We start from the raw sequence: 11,768 nt of genomic DNA on the forward strand, positions 1-11,768 counted from the left end.
CAGTGGATTGAGCAGAGCTACTCAACATTACTTAAGATCATGCTGAGATTAAAATAATCTTTCTTGTAAACAGTTTTTCTATATGCTTTAGTTAGGATTCTGTGATTAGAAGCAACAAGAACACATTCTTCATAACAAGTAAAAAGGGACTTGCTGCAAGGATGTCAGGGGGTTCCCAGAACCAAAAATAAACTGCCTTTGGGCAGGCTGGAACCAAGGGCAGCTCCAGAGACCCTGGTAGCAGGAATGAGTGGACACTTGGACATGTAGGCATGGTGGCTGGCATGGATAGAGAAGATCTAGTGGGCCTAAGTAGGCACCACTGATTGCACGGTAGAGGGGAGAACACCTTAGTTTATTGTCCTAGCAAGGCTGAGACACTGGGTGTAAGTTAAGTCCCTAATGCAAAATGAGCCTATTATGACCAGAAGGAAGAAAAGACACTAGGTAGGCAGAATGACATCTGTCCACTCTTCCTGGTTCACAGCCCAAGCTTATTCTTGGTGCTACTGAATGCAAAGTAGCTGAAGCTAATGTGCAATTTCCCAATGCACCTTATTCCTAACAAGTGGGAAAATATGATTTCATAAACGTAGAGTTGGGTAAAATCCCAAAGAAGTTGAAATTTCCAAGCCAACAGGAATAACTATTTTACAATTACTGCCATTTTCTTCCAGAGAATATAGCTATCAGAGCTGAATAGACCATTAGAAGCTCTGTAATTAATGGTCTGAATTAGATTTGATTTTGCATTTAACCAGATTTCGAATGATTGAGGACCCCTGAGTTATAAATTCTGAATTTAAAGGATAGAAGCCAGTTTTTTTCAGGCTGAAAATTACTTTGTACAAGTAAATCAAGGAAGTAGAATTTGGGTTTCTGGATTGTCTACCTAATAACAAGTCAAATCAAAAACATGTTATTATAAAATGGCAAGATGTACTTTTTTTTTTTTTTTTTGAGACAGAGCCTCAAGCTGTGGCCGTGGGTAGAGTGCCATAGCATCACAGCTCACAGCAATCTCCAAATCCTGGCTTAAGTGATTCTCTTGCCTCAGCCTCCCAAGTAGCTGGGACTATAGGCACCCGCCACAACACCCAGCTACTTTTTGGTTGTAGTTGTCATTGTTGTTTGGCAGGTCTGCCAGCTCTGGTGTATGTGGCTGGCACCTTAGCAGGTTGAGCTACAGCACTGAGGTGCAAGATGCATTTTTACCTCTATATTAGCTATACCTCAATTCCAGTTAGACTTTATGTCAATGGTTCTCAGCCTTCCTAATGCCACAACCCTTTAATACAGATGGTGTAATCACGCCAGGTACTCCTATGTGGACGGACCCGTCTGGAGACTAATAGAGGAGTGGTGTCTCGGTTCCTAAGACCATCAGAAATATGTGTTTTATGACCCCCAAAAGGGTAGTGACTCACAGGTTGAGAACCACTGGTTTATGTGCTTGATGTTAATAGAGTAGATCATAAATATTTTTAATTGCCTTCTGTGACAATGCCTATGTTTAATCTCTGCTTATTATTATTCTATTGTTCATCCAATAAATATTTGAGAATTGCCTACATGCTAGACTCTGTGTACTGGGACACAGAGATAGAAGGATCCTAATCTAGCCAGTAGGAATGGAGAACAATGTGTCTATTGGTTACCTCTTAAATAAACATGACTATTCTCATTGCTCAGAGGGCTGTACCTAGAGTCTTCAGATGCAAGAATTGTTCACAAGTTATGGGGCCTCCGAGAAGGGTATGATACATTCTTCTCGGAAAGATGGTGACAGTTGACCTGGTCTTGAAGAATATGTAACATTGTGCTGTGCAAAAAGAAGAAAAGACATTGCATATGGAATAAATAATTTAGCAAAAAGAGCACAGAGACATAGAATGCAGAGTTTTCACAGAACAAATAGCCACCTGTAGGATATGTCCGTATGCTGTGGCAGGTGTCTGCAGATGATGCTGAAAAGACAAGCCTGAGCCAGTTTGTGAAGGCTATAAAGGCCGTCAAAATTAGTCCTGTATTCCTTGCTGGCTAGCTTGCTTTGTAAGCAGACCATGATCAGATTAGTGCTTTATATGAATGACATCACTGGTTATGTGGAAAACACACAGAAAGGTGAGATGTAGGAGTAGGAGACATGGAGCTGGAAAGGGGGGAATGGGAGACATGGAGCTGGAAAGGGGGGAATGGGAGACATGGAGCTGGAAAGGGGGGAATGGAGTGGAGACTCTGAGGAGGAGAACACCAGGAGTCTTGTCAGAAGAGACCTGAGGAAGGTGACTAGGTCGTCCATTGTTGGCCTGTAGGGAATGTCCATGAGTGAAAAGCAAGTGCATATTCTAACTTTGCTTCTTTGTTACAATATTTCCAAAATACTGATGTGTCTGAATGTGGCCATTTGAGTGATATTTTTATTTTCTCAAAGTGAAAGATACAAATTAGATGCCTGGGAGTGGAGAGGAGACAGATAACACAATTCTAAAGAAAATAGTGATGATCAACAATAACGCAGCTAATTTTACAACTTTGGTTTCTACAATTCCAATTTCCAGATGTAATATTAGAGTTTTTAGAAAATATATACATTATAGAGTGATATGTGCATATATATGTACGTATTTTTGTCCGTTTAGAATCATATTTCATTCAGAGATAATGTGAGACAATCTAATATCTTACCCAAATCCTAGGATAAAAGAAACTAAGAAAAAGAATGCTGAAGGAAGATGGGGTTTCTCAGAACTGAGACCTTCCCAGACAGTTTGAAAGTAGACGCCCGCCACAATGCCTGGCTATTTTTTTTTTGGTTGCAGCCCTCATCATTGTTTGGCGGGCCCAGGCTGGATTCGGACACACTTGAGTCCAGGAGTTGGAGGTTGCTGTGAGCTATGCCACGGCACTCTACCCAGGGCGACAGCTTGAGGCTCTGTTTCCAAAAAAAAAAAAAGAAAGTAGAGAAAAAAGCCTAAAAACAGAAGGAAGCAGAGGCCAAGAAGAAAAGGGAGGGTGACAGGCATGAAAAAGGTGTGTCTGGGAAATATTTATTTAGGCATCTTCCCTTTCCAAACAGTTTTCACAAAATATCTTTTTTTACTTTGTAAGTCATATATAATAAAATTCTTGCTATTCTAGACATCTTAAATCCTGAGAAGTATATTACAATGTTTGGGTCAGTGACAGAGTGAAATAGGCAATCAGTATATATGGGCACAGTGACAATAGTGTAGAAATATTTAAATATTACCAACAATGCTTAAATTAGATGGACACATTCCATCCATTTGGCATCAAATAGAGGCTTTCTTTTCCTACTTTCTGTCAACAAAATCACAATTCCAAGTCCATTCATTACTAAGAGAAGGTCTGAGGTTATTTTTTCTTATGAAAGTATGTTGACATCTATTAAAACCAGGTGGTAGGTTCCTGTTACATGTTTTACTATGTTTCCTGAATAGTTAAAATATTTAATAATTACATTTTAAATGATAGATATAAAAAAATAAATATTTGTCGGTACAGAATGATAGAAAAAAAGTTACAAGAAGTCATCAGAAGATTACTTCATCTTGATCTGTTTAGCATCATACCCCCAAGCTCGGCATGGCAGCCTCAGAGATATTCTCTGACAGGGAAGCTCAGCACACACTGAATTTCTCTAAATATTCCTTCAATTCTGGAAAGGAGAATAGCTTTATCAAACCTTGAGATGTCTGAGTTCTGATATGCCTTTCTATTTATTTGCTTGAGTGTGTACCACTGGGTATTCTGTCTGAGCAGCTTAAACTTTTACAAAAATGAAATGGTAGCTAGGCAAAATACAAATTTCTCTCTTAATCAAGTGCCTTGTATTTTCTTCATTTTAATCTCATTTTTTCTGTTTAAGCTAATGTGTTTAAATGCATTGAAAATGTCAAGCAAGGACCCAAGTAAAATTATTAAAACTGGTTTTTTTTTAATTTTCAAAATTTTGGTTGAATTTTTAGTAGAAAGAAATACTAACTAAACAATATATAAAAGTCAAGGTTGTTATTTCCCAGGCTATAGTCTGTTACACTAATTAAGATAGAGGACAAGATGCCTTGACAATATCTGACCAGCAGAAAGAAGGAATATTAGAAACCATTTAATGAAAGATGGGTGTATCTTTAAGTCTTCCTAAATATACACTATAAAAGTATTATATTGCAAAATACATTATTTATACTTTTTTCTTTAGAATCATATTTAATTCAGGGATAATGTAAGACAATCTAATGCCTTACCCCAAATCTTAGTATCTCAGATGGTTATTTTTAAACACAAGAAAAAAAAATGGTATCTTCTATTCAAACCCTAGAATGGCTTCCTATTTCTCCAAAGCAAATACCAAAGTTCTGGAAAAGAGAAACACACCACTGATGTCCTGAAGTTGGCCTAGCTGCTCTCCTGCTGAGCACATCCATTTAACAGAGCACCAACATAAGATAAGGCCATTCTGTGACCATGATTAATTGAGACAAAAGTAAGACCATTCTAGATTCATGTCTGAACACAAAATATCAACATTGTTGAGGAATAAAGTCCAGCAAGAAGGCAGAGTAGAAAGACCTAGACTGGTCTTTTCCCAACAAATTCACCAGTTCAGCCACAATTCATGGACAGATTCCCTTTGTATGAAATTCATAAAATAAATGAAAAGCTCCTATACTCTGGACAATCACAAAAGTAAACTCACTAAAGCAGGTAGAGACTCAGACAGCCTTATGTTGTGTCTCCAGTGCAGTGCCAAATAATCAAAAGATGATCTCCTTCCCCCAGGGGAGGGGAAGGTTGATTCTTATATCCAGTACCATAACTTCCCCAGAGGACTCACTTCTCCTTTTTATTTTTTTATTTTCTTTTATTGTTGTGGATTTGTTGAGGGCACAAGAAACCAGGTTACACTGATTGCATTTGTTAAGTATAGTCCCTCATATAGGGATTCACTTTTCTCCTGCCATTCTTGTAGCTCAGACAGGTCTACCTTAGTTTGGCAGCCTGGAGGAAAACAGAGACAGCAGCTTTGGTTGTCAATGTCCGTAAGTCCCCCTCCTCACATCAGAGTGCGCACACAAAAACCAAGGCTACTTGGTTTCCCTGGAGAGGGAAAATTTGGTAGAGACCCCCAGAATCTCTGGCCAGTCTGATTGGTGAAGTCAGTCCACAAAAATCAGGAGACCTACCTGCTTTGTCCAATGTACAGATACTAACACAGAGAGTAAGAAAAAGTGAAGAAACAGAAAGAACAAGATAACTCTCTAGAAACCAAACCCAAATGAAGCAGAGTTATATGATTTACCCAACAGAGAATTTAAAATAACAGTCATAAAGATATTGTGATTAACAAAAGAAGGAATAGACAGTGTGAGGAATTTCAATAAAGAAATAGAAAATATTTTAGGCCAGGCTCAGTGACTCATGCCTATAATCCCAGAACTTCGGGAGGCCGAGTGGGTGGATCACCTCAGCTCAGAAGTTCAAGACCAGCCTGAGCAAGAGCAAGATCCTATCTCTACTAAAAATAGGAAAAAACTACTTGGGCATTGTGGAAAACACATGCAGTCCCAGCTACCTGGGAGGCTGAGATAAGAAGATTGCTTGAGCAATCCTCAAGAGTTTGAGATTGCTGTGAGCTATGGCCATGTCACTCTAGCCAGGGTAATAGAGTGAGACTCTGAAGAAAGGAAAGAAAGAAGAAAGGCAGGCAGGCAGGAAGGAAAGCAGGAAGACATTCTTAAAATAAAGAGGAAATTAGGGAGCCAAAGACCATAACTGAACTGAAAAATTCACTAGAGTAATTCAATAGCAGAGCAGATCAAGCAGAACAACAAATAAACAAATTTGAAAATAGGCCATTGTAAATGATTCACTCAGAAAACAAAAGGAAAAAAGAATGGAAAAAAGTGAAAAAGCTTAAGGGATTGTGGGACACCATAAAGTGAACCAAAATATAAGTTGGGCACTGTGGCTCATGCCTGTATAATCCTGGCACTCTGGGAGACTAAGGTAGATGGATCCCTTGAACTCAGGAGTTTGAGACCAATGAAGCCAAAGGGAAATCCTGTCTTTACTAAAAATAGAAAAATTAGCTGGGTGTTGTGGTGGACTCCTATAATCCCAGCTACTCCAGAGGCTGAGGCAAAACGATTTGTTGAGCCCAAGAGTTTGAGGTTGCTGTGAGCTATGATACCATGGCACTCTACCTAGTGTGATGGAGTGACACTGTGTCTCAAAAATATGACTCAAATATAAATTATCAAAGTTCCAGAAGAAAAATAAAGAGAGAAAGAAACAGAAAGCTTGTTCAAGGAAATAATAGCTAAAATCTTCCTAAATCTGAAGGGGAAAAAAAGACATATAGATTCAACAAGCCCAGAAGTCATCAAGCAAAGTAGACCTCAAAAAATCTACACTGAGGCTCAGTGCCTGTAGCTCAGTGGTTAGGGCACCAGCCACATACACCCATGCTGGTGGATTCAAACCCAGCTCTGGCCTGCTAAACAATGATAACAACAAAAAAATAGCCAGGAGTTGTGGCAGGTGCCTGTAGTCCCAGCTACTTTGGAGCCTGAGACAAGAGAATCACCTAAGCCCGAAAGTTTGAAGTTGCTATGAGCTGTGATGCCATAGCACTCTATAGAGGGTGACATAATGAGACTTTGAATAAAAAAAAAAAAAAAAACTACACTGAGACACATTATAATCAAATTGTCAAGTTCGGAGGCAAAGAGAATTTTGAAAGCAGTAAAAGAAAAGCAACTGGTCCTGTATAAGGGAACCTCTAGGCAACAATGATTATCAGTAGATTTTTTTGCAGAAACTTTACAGGCCAGAGAGAATGGGATAATATATTGCAAGTGCTGAAAGGAAAAAGACAGTAACCCAGAATACTAGACTTGGCAGAACTGCCCCCCAAATGAAAAAGAGATATAGACTTTCTCAGACAGACAAAAGCTGAGGAAGTTCATAACCACCAGGTGTACCTTATGAGAAACTCTAAGGAGACTTCTTCAAGCTGAAGAGAAGGATGCTGCTTGAAAGCATACAAAAATACAAAACCTGTTAAAAAGTAAATGCATCACAAATATAGAATACTGTACTACTGTAGGTGTGGGTAAATCACTTTTAATTCAAATATAAAAGTTAAAAGACAAAATTATTAAAAATAACTATGAGTGTTTAAAAGGGGCCTCTGTAAGGTTGTAGGAGATAAGTCATAATTACAAAGACTAGAACTTTGGTAAGGGACTATCTCTACTACCTGGGAACCCTACTTCAATCTCACCCCACCAAGTTCTAAGAACCAAATGGTGGAAAATAAACATGGTGTGGACCCAACAGAAGAACTCTGGCAACATCAATGACCAGAGTAGATCAACCTCCCCAAGAAATGACAAAGGAGATACAACTGAAGATGTCATACATAGACAAATGGCAGCAATGTCAGGATATTGAATTCAGGATATGGATGGCAAATAAGATAAATAGAATGGAAAAAAAGATAGAAATTGAATTCCAAAGAGTAGTTCTAAAGTTGTCTCAAGAAATTAATGAATTCAAAGCCCAAGTCATCAAAGATATGGACATGAGATAAGAGAAGCAGAGCTCAAGGAAACAAAAAAGTTAGTTGAGGAATTCCAAAATACTGTAGAATCCCTCAGTAATAGAGTGACCAGGCAAAAGAAAGGATTTCTGAAACTGAAGACAAAGCTTTTGAATGTTCCCAAACACTCGAAGAGGCAGACAAATGGAGAGCAAAAACTGATCATTCCTTGAGAGAGTTGTGGAATCACTCCAAAAGATCAACATTCTCTTATTGGAATTCCTGAAGGAGAAGAGAATGGTCTGAAAGGTACAGATAGATGCTCTACTCCAAGAGATTTTGGAGGAGAAGTTCCCAAATATCGCAAGAGATACAGAACTTCAGATAGCAGACACTTTCAGAACCCCAGCAAGACTCAATTCAAATAAAGCATCTCCTAGACACATTGTGATTAACTTTGCCAAAGTTAAGATGAAGGAGAAAATTCTGCAAACAGCCAGACATAAGAAAAGCATCACCTAGGGATAAATATCAAAATGACTACAGATCGCTCAGTCAAAATGTGTCAAGCCAGAAGAAGATGATAATCAACCTTCAGTCTCCTAAAACAAAACAACTTCCAGCCCAGAATCCTCTATCCAGCCAAAATGAGTTGCATTTGGGATGGAGAAATCAAATACTTAATGACATAGACATGTTGAGGAAATTTGCCATAACTAAACCAGCTCTTCACGATATTCTCAGACCCATCTTCCACAATGACCAGTGCAATGCTCTACCTCCAAAGTAAACTCACCTAGAAATTTTTGAACAAAACCCAACTGCCACAGTGGTGAAAGAATTAAAAATGTCCACTGGACATCCAAAAATCATGACACCCAAAATACAACCAGGCTTATCAATTCCCTCAATTAATGTGAATGGTTTAAATTGTCTTCTAACAAGGCATAGGCTGGCTGATAGGATACATAAAATCAGACTGGATATCTGCTGTATACAAGAAACTCACCTTACCTTAAAGGACAAAAATAGACTCAGGGTGATGGGTTGGACTTGTATAATACAGGCAAATGGAAACCAGAAAAAAGCAGGGGTTGCAATTTCAGTAGCAGATACAATTGGCTATAAACCAACAAAGGTAAAGAAAGATAAGGAAGGTCACTACATATTTATCAAGGGAAACATCCAACATGAAGAGATTTTGACAATAACATTTATGGACCCTACCAGAATGCTCCTCAATTCATAAAGCAGACCCTAATAGATATGAACAACTTGATATTTTCCTGCAGTGTAATAGCTGGAAATTTCAACACCCCTTTGACAGTTTTGGATAGATCCTCCAAGAAGAAACTAAACCAAGAAATATTAGAATTAAACCTGACCCTAGAACAAATGGACTTTACAGACCTCTACAGAACATTTCACCCTAATAAAACTGAATATATATTCCTCTCATCAGCCTACAGGTCATCCTCCAAAACAGATCATGTCCTAGGACACAAGTCTAACCTCAGCAAATTTCAAAGTGTAGAAATTATTCCTTGTATCTTCTCAGACCAAAAAAAGTTGAACTCAATGGCAACAGGAATCTTCATACTCAAACAAAGTCATGGAAGCTAAATAATCTTAGACTGAATGCTAGCTGGGTCAAAGATGAGATTAAGAAGAAAATCACCAAATTTTTGGAACAAAATGATAACAAAGACACAAATTATCCAAACCTGTGGGATACTGCAAAGGCAGTCCTAAGAGGGAAATTTATAGCATTGGAAGTCTTCATGAATAAAACAGAAAGAGAGGAAACCACCAACTTAATGGATCATCTCAAGCAACTGGAAAATGAAGAATATTCCAACCCAAAACCCAGCATAAAAAAAGAAATAACCAAAATTAGGGCAGAATTAAATGAAATTGAAAACAAAAGAATCATTCAGAAGATCAATGAAACAAAAAGTTGGGTTTTTGAAAAGATTAAATTGATAAACCTTTGGCCAACCTAACCAAAAATAGAAAAGTAAAATCTCTAATATTGTCTGTCAGAAATGATAAAGGAGAAATAACAACAGACACTTTAGAAATTTAAAAAATCCTCAATGATTACTACAAAAATCTCTATTCCAAGAAATATGAAAATCTGAAGGAAGTGGACCAATACCTGGAAGCATGTCACCTTCCTAGACTCAACCAGAAAGAATCAGAAATCTTGAATAGACCTATATCAACCACTGAAATAGCATCAACAATATGAAATCTCCCTAAAAAGAAAAGTCCAGGACCAGATGGTTCTGCATCTGAATTCTATCAAACCTTTCAAAAGGAACTAGTACCTATATTATATAATGTTTTCCAAAGCATAGAAAAAGAAGGAATACTTCCCAATACATTCTATGAAGGAAATATCACCCTGCTCCCCAAACCAAGAAAGGATCCAACAAAGAAAGAAAATTATAGACCGATATCATTCATGAATATCGATGCAAATATATTCAATAAGATCTTAGCAAACCGAATTCAACAGCAGATCAAAAAAATTATACACCATGATCAAGTTGGTTTTATTCCAGGGTTACAGGTTGGTTCAACATATGAAAATCTATAAATATAATACATCACATGAATAAAACAGAAAACAAAGACCACATGATTCTCTCAATTGATGTAGAAAAAGCCTTTGATAATATCCAGCATCCTTTCATGATCAGAATTCTCAAGAAAATAGGCATTGAAGGGACATTTCTTAAACTGATAGAGGCCATCTACAGCAAACCCACAGCCAATATCATATTGAATGGTGTAAAATTGAAAACATTTCCACTCAGTTCAGGAATGAGGTCCACTGTCTCCACTGCTATTCAACATAGTAATGGAAGTCTTAGCCATCGCAATCAGGAAAGAGAAGATGATCAAGGGTGTCTAAATAGGGTCAGAAGAGATCAAATTCTCACTCTTCACTGATGATATGATCCTATACCTGGAAAATCCCTGGGACTCAACTTCAAAACTCTTAGAAGTGACCAAGGAATACAGAAGCATCTCAGGATGCAAAATCAATACAAGTCAGTAGCTTTTATATATGCCAATAATAGTCAAGCTGAAAAAACAATCAAGGACTCTATTCCTTTTACAATAGTACCAATATGGGAATTTACCTAACAAAGGATGTGAAAGATCTCTATAAAGAAAACTATGAAACTCTGAGAAAAGAAATAGCTGAAGATGTTAACAAATGGAAAACATACCATGCTCATGGCTGGGTAGAATCAACATTGTTAAAATGTCTACACTACACAAAGCAATTTACATATTTAATGCAATCCCTATTAAAGCACCATTGTCATACTTCAAAGAACTTGAAAAAATAGTATTTCATTTTGTATGGAATCAGAAAAAAACTTAAATACCAAATATATTACTTAGAAATAAGAACAAATCAGGAGGTATCACATTACCAGACTTCAGGCTATACTATAAATCTATAATGATCAAAACAGCATAATACTGGAACAAAAACAGAGTGGTAGATTTATGGAACAGAATAGAGAACCATGAGACGAAGCCAGCTACTTATCACCATTTGATCTTCGACAAGTCTATCAAAAATATTCAGGCAAATGGACTCCCTATTTAACAAATGGTGCTGGGTGAACTGCCTGGTGGCCTGTACAAGACTGAAACTTGACACCCTCTCCCCTTTCACCATTAACAAAAATTGATTCTCACTGGATAAAAGATTTAAACTTAAGACATGAAACTATAAAAATACTCTAAGAGAGTAGGGGGAAAACACTTGAAGAAATTGGCTTAGGAGAATATTTTATGGGGAGGACCCCCTGAGCAGTTAAAGCAACACCAAGAATCCATTAAAGGGATCTGACCAAATTAAAAAGCTTTTGCACAGCCAAGAGCACAGTAAGTAAAGCAAACACCACAACCTTCAGAATAGGAGAAGATTTTTGCAGGTTATGCTTCTGACAAAGGTCTCATAACTAGAATCTACAGAGAACTCAAACTAACCAATAAGAAAAGAACAAATAACCTCATTTCTATGTGGGCAAGAGACTCAAACAGAAACTTGTCTGATGAAGCATAGGACATGGCCTACAAACACATGAAAAAAATGCTCATCATCCTTAATCATCAGAGAAATGCAAATCAAAACCACTTTGAGATATCATCTAACTCCAGTAAGATTAGC

This window comes from Otolemur garnettii, unplaced genomic scaffold (genome assembly GCF_000181295.1).
Source record: "Otolemur garnettii isolate 467f Iridium unplaced genomic scaffold, OtoGar3 scaffold00071, whole genome shotgun sequence".
Classification (NCBI taxonomy): domain Eukaryota; kingdom Metazoa; phylum Chordata; class Mammalia; order Primates; family Galagidae; genus Otolemur; species Otolemur garnettii.